We start from the raw sequence: 15,087 nt of genomic DNA on the forward strand, positions 1-15,087 counted from the left end.
TCAGCACAACGGAGGAAAAAAAAAAAAAAATACACGAAGAATTGTGAAACTCGTTTCTGTTATTGAGGATAAATTGCTTTGGGGAAAAAATTACAGATAGAATATTGAGATGTAAATACCTATTTTAAGATTTCTATTTTGCTCAAAGGTTGTTGAACAAAGGACCAAATTATAACATACGTTAAATTCCCAAGCACCCCTCCGTTTGTTACAACTGCGTAGTTACTGTAAAATAGTATAATATAATTCCCATCATTTCTGACTAAGATTATTTATCATCATGAAATGTCCTTGTTATATACGATGCCTTCCGGGCCCCGACACTATCATAACTTGGAAACTTCAAGCTGCATATACATATTTTATGCTATTTTCTATCTTATTTTTGACATATTTCCCTTCATGTAGAAATGCAATTAAAAAATATATATATGACCTTGAAAAAGTAGATTTAACAAGACATTCGTGCAATAAAAGGAAGAAAGTAAAATTCACTCTTAAATCTTATTTTTGTACTAATGAGTATATACATAGACTGGGTTAGGCAGAAATTTTTCAATTCATAACAAAACTCCTCATTATATATTATTATTATTTTAAGGAATTTTGAAAGTGAGAATCGTTTCACAAACAAGGAAAAAAAGAACGAAAGAAAGTAATCGGCCATTCCACATAAATATGAGCTTAAGAACAGAAAATTGTTTTAAATATATTTTGCTCGTTATTTATATAAAAATGACCAGAAAGGTTCAAAATTTACTATGCAGATCGATTTCTTGTTAAAAAGTTTTAGTTTTTTTGTCTTTTTTGAGCGATTGAAATTCCATGCTGTACGAAGCCAGTCGAAGGAAGAATTTACCAACAATATTGGACACCCCTAAACATCACATAATAAGCATTTGATTCAGTTGCACTGCGGTGTAGACAAGCACGTACACCTTAGGAACTGAAGTTCAGAAGTTTTAAAGCTGTTAATATTTTAAGTAGTCTACTATTTGACTACTTTTGGTACCAATGTAATTATGTAACGCCCGTTTCAAAAAAGATAATTTTTTTCTATACAACTTGTACTAAAAGTCAGAACTAGTCTATCTTTTGCAAAAGTAAAAATGAGCACATGGGCAACACAACAAGAAAATGAATATCGTTATATTTATAATATAATGGGCAAAAACCGCGTAACGGGTGTTACATTGCCAATGTAACGGGTGTTACACGTGAACTGACAGCTTGGTTTGACAGTGGTATTTTGTACACTTAGGCTAGCTCTAAGACTCTAAAGAGGGAATTTGAAGTTAGTAAAGTTATAGAGGGTCCTCTTCTGAAGACATGAATTATGGTAACGGTGAACAGTGTACGTATTAAGGGACATTGAACCGGAGGTGATGAAGTGCACTCCAGAGAAAATAACATCTAGGAGATATCGTGAGATGGGGGACTCCCTCTCATGCCCCCGTTAATCGCACACTCGGGATAGTGATTAAATATCATAAAAGCGCCAAATTTCAATTAAGTACTCATAACATACTAGAAGTCTACTTCTTTATCAGAAACCCAATACGCTGCTTTGGAAGTCTTCGTTTAGGAAATCATTAGAGGCTGCAGCGCGACAGATGTTCATTAAGAAACCAGAAAAACCATACACTACAATGATGTGTACACAGACTCCGAATGAAGTTGTGATCAGCCCTTTGCGGAAAGATGTTTGTGTTGGAATGTTGTCTTGCTGGCAATGAAAGATGAAATAAGTAACAAAGACTATCGTCAAGCTGGAATCCGTCAAGGACTTTCGGACGAAAATGGTGATATTAGAATTATGTTCTTGAAATTTTGTGGCAAAAAAGAATTCGAACTACGCCAAAGTTCAGAAATTATACTAGTGACGTGCCGCAAGGGGGGTTTAGCGGGATGACGACCCCGGGCGCCGAAGTAAGGGGCGAAAAATTCGGTAAGAAAAGAAAAGGAAAGAAAAAAATACTTCACACATCAGTACAGATTAGTATGCACTTAAATCCTCTTCCTGTTTTAGAAATTAGTCCTATAATGTTACTCATGTTAGGAAAATGCATGTGCACATATATAAAATGGAAGGAAAAAAGTAATAAAAATATCCTCGAAATCAAGGAAAAGCAGGGTTTATTTTGGAAAAGTTTCTTACGGTTTGCCCCAACCATAGTGTCGCTTCGCGGCTGGTCTGTCGACCTCACTAATATGTACGGGGGCGCCGTCGTATACTCTCGCCCCGGGCACTGATTTTCCCAGCACGGCACAATATAATTCATTTTCATGACGTGATTGGTAAACTGCCAAATCCGATTATGAAAATTAAAGAATAACGTAAAGTTGTGTAGCAGTTTAGTTCCAGAGTTAATGTCACTGAAGCATAAGAAGAATAGACTTTTGTTGATGATCAGTGTATCAACAGTTATTTAATACTGAAACTTCCTACTTTCTTCTGATTTATATGTTTATTATTTTGTGTTTTTATTTCCTACACGGTACTACATATGCAATTTTTTATCTAGTAACATTGTAATATTTTGTTCTTTACATAATATGTTCATTAAAAGTGAAGTTGGTTTAAGTTCATTCGCACTGTGTAACACCCGTTACAATTTGTGTAACACCCGTTACAATTTCTGTAACACCCGTTACGATATTGAACAATTTTTAAAATAAAAGCCATTACACTTATGGAATTTCTGATTGTAATATTCACAACATCATACTTTCAGAAAAGTGCACACGTAATTGGAAACAAATTTTGAGCTGGACGTTCGCAGAGTTTGACTTAACTTTACATGCATCTGAAAGTGCATGTCCAATTGCTGTAACGCCCGTTACGCCACATTTTTCACTCTCACTGAGTTGTGGTATCATGTATATGTAACAAATTAAGTGTTTACTAAAATACACAGACAAACGGTGATGTTTCGAGGCAGTTTGATATATCTTGACCCAGTAAGGACATTTCTATAACAATTTCTATTCGTCCAAATGTAACACCCGTTAAGATGGAATGGCCGTAATAATAAATTAAAACTGCTTCTGCTAAGCCTTTACATCTGGATTACTTCCGTAAAGAAGGAAATATTCTATGAAGTGTTGCATTAGGAACACCAGAAGACATTAATAACACTGAATATTTTGTCTCAAAGTGACAACAGGGTTTGAAATTTGTTGTATCAAAAGGGTCCCACCATTTTATTACCATGCTTTGTTCTGAATCAGAATATATTATTATTATTATTATTATTATTATTATTATTATTATTATTATTATTATTATTATTATTATTATTATTATTATTATTATTATTTCTCGATCTTTTAACTCCCACTATTTTCTTCTATTTTTCAAATCATCGATCAGTTGTGTACTTCTTCTTCCTATTTCTCTCTTTTCTTCCACATTTCTTCTATGGAGGTACAAAGAAGAGAATTTCTTTGCTAGATGTGTCCAATCCAATTGGCCTTCCTACGAAGGATGCTGGCTAAAAGTGTCCTCTTCTTCTCTCCTATCCGTTTTAAAACATCTTCGTTTTTTACTCTCTCTGTTCATTTTATCTTCTTCATATTCCCCCACATTTCCAAGCCCAATCAAAATATTATTATTGAATTCCTGGTTTAATTCATTTCTGTATCTACAAGACGTTTGGCTGTACTATTTTAAACAATGATTAAATTCTCCTCATTTTCTATATATATATATATATATATATATATATATATATATATATATATATATATATATATATATATATATATATATAAACAAGTGTTCTCATTCTCACTACTGAGCTCATTTGTGGCTAAGCGGTTAGCGTACGCGCCTTTAACGTGGGAGACTCGGGTTCGATTCCTGGCGGGAGCTCATGCAGTTCGGATTCCACTTTAATCAGTAGGTCATGTCTGATATAGCCTCGCTGCTGAAAGGAACAATAAACTCAAAATCAACTCAACTCATTCTCACTACGTTCCCCACCATGATTTTGATTTTAGTGAATATCTTGAAGTTAATAAAAGGTTTTTCTTTTTAAAAATTAAAAAGTATGTCGTCCTGCTGTGGTAAGTGTAAAGACTCGACTATCAGGACCAACAGATGGCAGCACCTGTCTCTTATCTTTCCAATGTATTTTGTAGGGACAATCTTCAAATATCTGTTGTAGGGAGTAGCAATATTCAAAACAATTTAATCAAATTCAAGAGATTAATATTCAAACTTTATACAATGTTAGATTGTCTTCTTCCATACATAACCAGCTAACAAGTGCTCTTGACAAAATTAAACTCCTCTTACTGGAATAATAATAATAATAATAATAAGGAATTAATTCCAATGAAGAAGGTGACAGTTTCACTTGAAACGATCACAAATTAAAAGGTAATCATCAACGAATCGTCCGAGTAAGCAATATACAACAAAGAAATTTTTATATTGACAACATCGCAGTTGAAAGTAATACATTGTTAAGAAAGTGAAGGAAAATATTAAAATAACATTTTATCTCATAATATTCGCTACAAACTTGAATATGGGTGAAAAAGATTTATATCTTCACCCCTTAAGAATGGAGCACCTACGTTAGGTGGAGAAGGAGAGTTAGAATTTAGAGAATAATTTGTGTAATTTTCTGATATTTTATTTATTACTTCCGTATGGTAACCAATTTCAAATTGTGAATCATACAAACTGTATTGATATGATTATTATCGTACAATTTCTAACCCAGAGTAAATCAGTGTCGTGAATTTTAGAATACAGGAAGGCATACCATGCCACCTGTCGTAGCCAGTTGACAACACATATTCCACGGTGAAAGCTTTTCTTCGTTCTTGGTCATACATAGGCGAAAGTGACCACCACAGCTTCGAGATATACTACATTCGACCTCTCCTCCTTTCATTTTTCTCCCTCCTATCCATAGCAATGTTGCCAATACATACTAATTTACTATTAAATAGGCTGGTGCTTAAGTAAATAACTTTACACAATTTCCCTGTTTTTCACTGACTTAGCTGCTTCTTCCCTTGTGAGCGAAATCTTTAGCATTAAATTTCTTAGTAACCTTCTTCTTACTGTGGGATTTAGTCCATATAAACTACATCTTTCAGGCTTCAGAAATTCTGCTGTTTTTTTTTTTTTTTTTTCGACCATTTCTTGACTTACCTCCTTTTTCCCTCTCTGGCAGGGGCGGATCCCAGAAGAGGAAACTTTCTTATTTTATAGGTCTATATATAAATAAAACTCATCCCAAAGTTTGGAGCCCTTAAAAGTAGCAGTATGACAACACACCGCCCCCCTCCCCCAGAAGTCGGTCCTGGATCCGCCCCTGTCTTGTGATCTTCAATTACTTCATTTTCCTTTTTTTTTTAAAGACAAAGAAAATAACAAAACTTCTAGGCACAAAGTTTGCCTCTGGATTTGAACTTGGAATCTTGTAACTACAAACTCAGAAAGTCATCTTCTTATTTCTTGTCAAATTAGGGTGGTCATTCCATACAGGTCTTTGCAAACTTTTGCATTCAGCAACGACACGCAAACAAAAGATAAACCCACCGCCCTAAACTTCCCCGCTCCAATTTCTTAGACTAGTTTTAGACGGAAGCTTTTTATCGTAGTAGGCCTATTTCTCGTAGCAAAAATCGTAGCATCGATATCCTACCGTGTAAAGTAGCAAATGCTTTAGCATTTCACATGCAATGGCATTTCTTGTCAATACGCTGAAATCATGTTTATATTATTGCAATTTTTTGTGAAATTAGACATTACTTGAGATAAATGCGAAAGAAAGCGAAAAAGTGGAATTCTTGCTAATTCTTGTTAATAATAACTAAAAAGCGCATTTTCAATATTATGTAACTTAAAAATCGTTGAATTTTACCGAAGACATGCATGACGCTAAATTAAGTTCTTCGTAAAATCCGTAAGCTTTCATGGCGTGATGACAGTTTCTGGGTTTTCAACGCCTCTTTGTGCGTCACTGAGGCCAGCTGGGACCTTTATGCTTACCTTATTATCAGGAAAACGAAAAACTTGCGAAATAAATTAGAGTTAGTTCAAGCAGGAAAATTTGGGTCTGCTACTGCAGAGTTAATTACGTAAAAAGGGTAATGCTTCTCTCACCAGGTTGAGGTTGAAGTGAAGTTGAATATCTGCATGTCGAAAGTATTGATGAAGCTGCAAAATTACACCCAAGCAAGTGATGACAATTCTGTGTGGAGAGTTTACGAAAAGCTCTTCAAGTTATTTGTTAAAAAAACTGATTCACTTCATAAAGATGTAGACATCAACAAAACTGAACTGTTGTTTAAATCCTTGACTGTGTTTTGTGGTGAAAATGTTCATGATCTGTTGGTTGCTTGCCGTGAATTTAAAAGAAAGGTTATTGAAGTTTTCAACAGTGACGAGTTGATGTTGTATCATTGTTAAATAGTTTAAAAGTTAACTACAGGTCTTTCACTGTCAGCTCGTTACGTTCAATATGGTTGCCAGTCTCGAGTGTTGATGCCGAGTGATTCTTGGAGAACAAACTTAAAAGAAGAATTGGTAATGTCTTGCTGCACGTTATCCTTTAACTAAGGATGAGGTTAGAGGAAGTGTTTACATTTTTGCATTAATTTCAGTGAATACATTAGCTAGAATGCGCATCTAATCAAGGTATATCCTCATTTTTGTATTAGATACACTTTACTATCAGAAATATATTGTTTACAAGTACCATATTAAAAAAAAAAACTTGTGCTACATTTAAAAAAAATAAATGCGACATAAATGCGAAAATTGTGATAATTAATGCTACAAAATATTCAAATTTTTGCGAAAAAGTTTCGTCTCTACTTATAGGCAATCCTAAGTATAGGGACTTAGGTAGGGTTGCAACATACCAGCATTTATTTATGTGGACATGTCCACTATCCTCCGCATTTTGAGAGTAAAAAAAAAAAAATAATAAATAAATAAATAAATAAATCTATTATATAAAAGAGAACGCACAAATCCTTTGTTAGCTCATCACGCTAATACGGCTGAACCAATTTCTTTCATTTTTGGGGGGTTATTAGGATTTGGACCCTAGATGGTTTTTATCATATCACTTTAATTTTTAATTACCAGTGTCTTGAGATAATTGACCATTCAAGTGTCCATAACGTACAAATCCTTTGTTAGTTCATCATAGGTATAAAAATAAACGTATTTATATGCAACCCGCATGACCGTGTCACTCGGCGGGTTAACATAAATGACAGGCGCTATAATGTTAACATTTACTGCAATTTGAAAGCGAAAAAGTAAAAATTATCTAAGTAACAAAGTTTATTGCGTTCCGGGGTGACCGCAGCGAAGCGGGGCGGGTTAACATAAATGACAGGCGATATAATGTTAACATTTACTGCAATCTTCTATGGTTTTTATCATATCACTTGAAAGCGAAAAAGTAAAAATTATCTAAGTAACAAAGTTTATTGCGTTCCGGGGTGATCGCAGCGAAGCGGGGTGAACGCTGCTAGTAAAAAATAAATAAAAAATAAAAACGTCCGCATACATTTGCCGAAATTGCCTGATTTGTTCGCATTTTCTAGCTCAAATGTATTGTTAAAATTCAATTTCAGACATTTCACATGTAATAATACGTTTGACTATTTGTATTCAAAGAGGAAATTGTTTTTTTTTTTTTTTAAAAAAAAAAAAAGGTCTAATCTACTGAAAAATATGAATAAGCAATCAAAATGATGCTATGTAAGTACATTGTTTAATTATTATTCAAAATATCTTAACAAGAACCTTCGTAAGTAAGGGTTTAGCATACCCCCTTTGGCATGAGAGACCCGGCTTTGATTTCCTGTGGGAGTTCATATGGTTTGGATCCCACGTAAACCTGTAAGTCCACGTATCATATAGCCTCGCTGCTGAAACGGACACTAAACTAGAAACCGAACAAAACCTAAAGATCATAATGCCTCATAAGTGAACTTCAAAGTAAAAACCTAACATTTTTGTTTCGAAAGTTAATGTTTATATGATGAGTTAACCATATATTTTCTGCATTTTGAGTTTCCGGAATTCGGTAACTCTAAACTTAGAGGACACCGAATGGGGTAGAGGATGGGCATCTTTTAAGGTCACGAAACCTTAAAATGTCTTCAAAAAGTGCACATAAGGTGTTGAAGTGTTAATAGTGTGAGAGTGCTTCTGTTATGGAAGTCATACTTACATTATTTCTACCTTACTGTTGTTGTCACAGGCAGGGTTCGCAGTTTGAGTGGAACATCCCTAATCCAGGGAAATTTCGTAGCTAAATTTAGCAAAAAGGGAAAAAAAGGAATTTTCAATAAAATGTGAAAATCCAAGAAAATTCTTGCAATAATTGCTTGACAGACATAAATGCTTACATTTTTCTTTGTTCTTCAGAAATAAACCAATACCAGGGGCGGATCCAGGATGGATTTCAGGGGGGGGATTGTAATATTGTTACTTAGAGCTACTTTTAAGAGCTCTGGAATGGATTTTATTTATATAGAAAATAAGAAAGGTTCCTCTTCTGGATCCGCCCCTGACCAATACAATAGCAATAGTTTGTGAGCGTGTGTTCAAAGTAGCATATTTACACCCAGGTCCGTAGCCAGCCCTAATAGGTAGGGGGCCGGTAGAAGTTAGGGGGGCCGATCCAACCATAGTATAGTTCATCACCATATTATAGTTCATTTGCAAGCCTACCTTAAAAATTTTAGGGGGCCAGCAAAAATTTAGGGATACGGGCCTGTTTACACATATTGTTGGCTGGGTATATTTCTACTTTTTCTTTTAAAAAAGAACAGTGAAGGAAAGAGTAAAAGCAATAGAAACAAAAAGCAAATGAATGAAACAAATGTGGTTGGCACTTCGTTTAATATACTGTACCTAAATTAATTCTACCACATAACTCCCGTCATAGGAATTGGACTCTCAACAAACTGGGGAGAATTTTATAAGAAAAGGAAAAAAAATCTGTCAGCCGAGGGAAATGTTCTTTCGAAAAACTTGTACAGTGAAACCTCTTTTAGCGGACACCTCTATAAAGCTGACACCTCCCGTAACGCACATATTTTGTAATTCCCAAACAGTGCAATAGGAAAAAAAAAAATGGCAAACCTCTTTAAAGTGGACACTCTCTAGTACGGACACGGACAGTCTTTTATAGGCATTATTTACCTCCGTATTACTGACACTTTCTCTAGAAACAAGTTAAAAAATATAGTAAAAATTCATTTTTAGTAATTTATATATGTGTCACCAAGGAAGCAATGTGACATTTAGCTTCCTCAACTGTCTGCTCAGCAACCCAGATGATGCGTCTCTATTTATCAACACTCTCATGTCCTTTACTTGCATCCCACTCCCACCCAACAATTTTAGACACGAAAGTGATTGACAGTTGCCCTCCGTTTAGGATGACATGTTATGCTACTGTCCCTCTGGAATATCTAACCAAGCAGAAGTTTTTTTTTTTTTTTTGCCCGCGGGTACGCATATTGTCTAAAAAAAAAACTTTTGGACTGCAATTAACCCACAAATTAAAGCAACATACTGAAAACGTGTTAAGTAGTGATAAGTGTAAACTATAGCATCATATTTCAATGTTGTGCCTCGAACATTGAGTATTGGATGGTGAAGGATAATACACGTACCGTAACAATTGGTAATATTCCTAAATACACGATTCAGGCAAACATTTTTTTCTAATTACATATCACTTTGATTACTAATTTACGTAAGAAAATATTGAAACCTCTGTAAGGCGGACACCTCTCTATAGCGGACACTTCTGTACAACGGACAATTGTTGATTCCCCACGGCTGTTCGCTTTAGAGAGGTTTTACTGTATCTCCTTAATATTTCTGATATTGTATTACCTTCTCTTACAAGGTTGGTTCATCCATCTATGTTCACTTAATGTGATTATTCCATGAAATGATTTTTTTCTTTCTTTTGTACGTTTCAAAAAGTGCAGTTCATCTTGACCGAGGACAATACGGTTTAAATTTTGTACAACGTTGTCCTGGCAACACTGCTAAGTGCAAATCGTGTTTGCACTCTGTTACATTATCAGCAAAATTGTAACATGGTGAGCAATGTGTAATGTTAGTTACTTTACTCGCAGGCAAGTAAGTAAAGTTTCACTGGAAGAAACAGAAGAGAACCTAACTCAGCGATTTCGTCACGAATGTTATTCACTAACCGTACGTACTTACTTACAAACAAGACAGTGGACATTGTGTAACCATTTTGCGTGCGTATGTTTACGTATCATGAACCTTGAGGGAAATTTCTAGTAAAAGACACGTCCTCGGAAAATCAACCAATGCCATGGCATAATTTTGAAGGTGTGAACTTCCTTCCGTTGTTGCTTTTTTTGCCAGCTTAATCACGTAATTGTCTTTAATACTCTTTTCATACTAATCATGATAGCCATTTGTCACACCATGAGGTACGGTATAAATAACGATATGACTGCAGACATAAGTCCAAGTAGAATGTATTAAACTTTAATTGTATCAAATTGAAAAAAAAAAAAAAAAAGTTTTACTGGTAGCCTAGTTTTAGCACATGCTGTAACTGAAATTGAACGGACATGGGTCTGAGATTGCCTGTTTTCAAGTGATAAGTTTATGTTAAAATACTTAAATCATTATAAGAAGATCCTGGTATTGGCGTTTGTTATGTTTTGCATGAACTAAATATTATATAAAAAATCGTAACAAGACATATTAAAGTCTAAAATAAATTTGTCACTCATTTAATTTTTCTATTAAGAAATACCACAAGCAGTGTCGGATTTACGTATGAGCTAAACTCAGTATAGCTTAAGCCCCCACTCGCTTGAGGGCTCAAAAAATTTAAAGAGAAAACTGATTGTAATGTAATTTCCAAATAAAAAAAAAAAAAGCAAATTAGATAAAAACACACATGCAACAACGATATTTTGTATTGTTATGTACTAGGCTTTTATGAAGCAAGTGATAGAGCTCTATTTCTCAGCCCTTTTAATGAGGACCCTGCTATATCCAGCCCCGCTTATAATGAAGTCCCCATTTCCCAACCCTGTTTGTAATGGACCCTTGTTCCATTTAGATATCCATTAGGTCCATAGATTAGCATATAGCATATACTAAAACCTAAAAAAAAACGGCGATATTTTGTTGCTGACAAAGAAAGTTTGACGTATAAGGGGATCCTTTCAATAACTTAGGGCTCCATCAAACCTAAATCTTCCACTGATCACAAGAATAATATTGTACTGTACATCATCAGATGAATCCATCCGATCTTTATTAAACTTAGCATAGTAGTGGATCTTGACCTGCAAAGTACACATGTGAAATATTTTCCTGTGCACACCTTTGGTTCCCAAGTTATGGGCCATGGAAGTTGGGATTTGGTACTTTTTTCGAAAAAAGAAAGAAGGAAATTGCTGTTTAGAACAAACCTGTTAAAAGTGAATTGTGAGGCATTAGAAAGTAAGAGCAGTATTCAGAGAGGATTCGTTAATCGAGGGTTAGTCACAGACTAGTTAGTAAGCATACTAATTCTTTATTAAGGAAGGTGGACTTTTTGGTATTCAGAGTCGACTTTGAGTGCAACTAAAATGATGATTTGGGTATGATTAAATTATATAACCCCAATGCATCGGGTGAGAAAAATAAATGTGGCAACTACGCAAAAGTGGATCAGCGCATGCGTAGTCTGTATAAATGAAAATACATGAAATACGAAATACGAAATGTGTCGCACGCTAAACCGTGGGTAAGAGATTAGTCTCTGCTTTAGATTAATTAGTCATATGTGATTAACTTCGTCCAATACTACGTCTTAATCAGAGACTCTGAATACAATTTTGATAACCACCCGTTAGTCAAACCCGTAGTATGGTGTTAATCAGACGTCAAAATAATTCTGCATAAGGCCCTAAATGACTAGACCGTTGATTTACCTATGTTGTAAATGCTGCAAAAGACTGTAGTTATTAAAATCAATGACGACGATTTCCCCCTTCCCCTAATTATTAAACTTGATGGGCCTTATGCAAAATCGTACTGACGCGTGATTAGTGTCATACTAAAGAGTTCGACAAACACATGTTTCCTGCAGTAGTCAAGTCTTTAATATGACGCTAATCATACGTCAAAACAACTCTGTATAACGCCCACTATTTCTATAATTTACAAGGCAAGAGGGAATATGCCGTGTTTCCTTAGCAGCTCTTCCAGCCTGACAAACTAATACAAAATTTACAATTTTTCTTTTACTTGTTTTTCATAAGTGAAATTAGATACTGAAATGCAACTTACCACAATCATAGGTAATGCTATTCTACAACGGAAAATATGAACTCATAGAAATTATAGTGTTGTCAGAATAACATCTCCCCTAAAATCTAAGGTAAGGCAGCGACTAGAGGAACGAACTTAACTGCATTTGATTACGTATCATGTTGTTTTGGTATCCTGTGAACTACTTTTTAAATAACATTATTATTTAATTTTAATAACTGTATGTTAAAACTATTTTGTTTATTACAAGCTAAATACAACTATTATTTAAAAAGTAGTTCACAGGATTCCAAGACAACATGATACGTAATCAAATGCAGTTGAGTTCGTTCCTCTAGTCACTGCCTTAACTTATATTTTTGGGAAAATGTTATTCTGGTAACACTGTAATTTCTATGGATAGCAACATTGAAAATTTTTCAGGTTCATATTTCCTATTGTAGAATAACATTATCTATGATTGTGGTAAGTTGCACTTCATTATCTCTTTTCACTTATGAAAAACAAGCAAAAGAAAAATAGTAAATTTTGTATTCTTTTTATTGTCAGGCTCTTAATATCCTATATCAGTGATGGTCAATTAATAATACATTGTGGGCCAGGATATAATAAGATTCTTACTTGGATGCCATTTTCGTTGCTCCCCTGAGCCGACGGTTCACTGAATGTGAGTAATGAATGAGTGTGAATGTGAATGTGCATTTTCTCGAATTAGTACTAATTTGCGTCCCTTACTCCTCATTTCATGTGTCTTGCTCTCTTAAGACATGAGCTATTAGCATTTGAAGTAAGTTCGTATAAAAGAAATTTAGTTCGCTATCAACGCCCTTGCCTTGCAGAATAGATTTGGTATTTACTAATAGGTTCAAGAACATACAGGGTGCCACGATAATATACCGATAAACTGACGGAGGAGATTAAGACTGGAATCGAGAAGAGACGAGACGAGACACAATTCAGTTTAGGTCTCGTCTCGGTTGACGATCTCGATCTAGGTCTCATCTCGAATGGCAAATTGCCGTCTCGATCTCATCGATAGTCTCGAAATAAATTATGTGAAATTCAAAATATATCAGTAGTATCATCTTATAGCCTGTTGTTGCTCTTTTTATTGTTTCACTTCATTCTTGATTTGAAAATTATTCTGGGCCTTGCATCGCTCAGTAGCTAATAAATGGCTATTGCTCGTGCTTTCGCAGATTCGGTTCTCAATGGGTGTAAAAAAACTTTGAATAAAACCCTAATGGTGATATACACTCTACTTTAAGCAATAGATGCGGCTCATGTAGCTACAGTATTGGCTATACAATTCAACTCTAAGTAATCCTATGGTTTATTGGCTTCCTATTGAATCAGTGTTATTCAATCCCACGCACTAGATAACACACTAAATCCGCAATTTCATTACATGAATTGGAATTATATCTTAAATTCTAGTCCGTATGGAGATGGAGAAAAAAAAATATTTGTAGCTTTTTTTGTGGTTATTTAAGAAGTATTAATATACAATTTGTTATACATTTTTTAAATGTAAAATCTTCGTTGATAGTTCGAATCAATTCTATGGTTTATTTTGATACTCTTTCTATTTCTATGATCTTGTCCTATCCTATTCCGAAATTTCTGGTTCTATTCTCCTCCTATTCTATCGGTTTCAAAGAAAAGTTGGTAAACTTACTTATAGAAACGGTTCTTGAAAAACAAGAAATTTTAGACATATATTTCTCTGGATAATTCCTAAACTGTGTGGAAAACAAATGTTCAGAGGTTGAAACTTCGAGTGTTTGCTTTACAAAATTAGATTTCGGAATATGTTGGCAATATGGTCTTTGAGTAATTAAAAATTACTGGAAGAGAATAGAATATATTAAATGCCAACTTAATATTGTATTTTGTTCAAAACCCTTTCGATTTACTTCGTGATCAGAGGCGTTGCTTTCCCTCGTTTCTCCTATCATGTATACGCATATGACTGAGGCCTTCTAAGGGCAATTGTTCCACTATTCTACATATAACTTAATAATGCAAGAACTTTGGGTAAAGATACTTTCAATATTTCTTTGTCAACATTCGAGACGAGATCGAGTCTGAACTTAGTCTCGTCTCGGTATCATTTTGAGTTACAAGTGTATGTGACAGTCTTGTAAGTCTCGGAATGTTGAGTCTTAGGTCTTACCTCGTTTTATAAACATGTCCGTCTCGGTTTTGGTACCATTCCTAGAGCTGCCGACGGTAGTAGTGTGGTCGCCGCGTAAACCCACCCAAAATTTTTCAGTGTATAAAAATTTAGTACATAAAATCACAACGTATCCCATACACTATCCTATTGACAGATGTTAACAAGATTAGCGTATAAAATTTTATGGTTAGTTCGGAAAAATACGGTAGTGTATGTTAAGCTTTACATAGATTTCTGCAGAGATGGAGAGTTTGCACAAGTATTCCTCCCTGTTGCGTAGTGACCGCTCCACTATCATCGGTATACCATTGCATTCGTCATAATCGACTTACTGTGTAATCTTTTGACCCGACAGCAATATCTTCCCGCGCTCATGAGACATTAGGCATTATATCAGCGCCTTCACCGATTTTTTAATGCCTCTGATGGTAAAACGGTGCCACTTTGAACCCATGTTCATTAGACATTGTTTTGCTTAATTTCACCACCTTCACTTTGTTGGTGTATTATCATACCATCTTGCATTTTCAGAGTTAAAAGGTCAAGCCTCGGTTCAGGAATATCATCATGGGCAAATACACTCTCCCTGTTATGC

The sequence above is a fragment of the Thermobia domestica genome, chromosome 4 (genome assembly GCF_964235325.1).
Source record: "Thermobia domestica chromosome 4, izTheDome1.hap1.1, whole genome shotgun sequence".
In the NCBI taxonomy this organism is placed as follows: Eukaryota; Metazoa; Arthropoda; class Insecta; order Zygentoma; family Lepismatidae; genus Thermobia; species Thermobia domestica.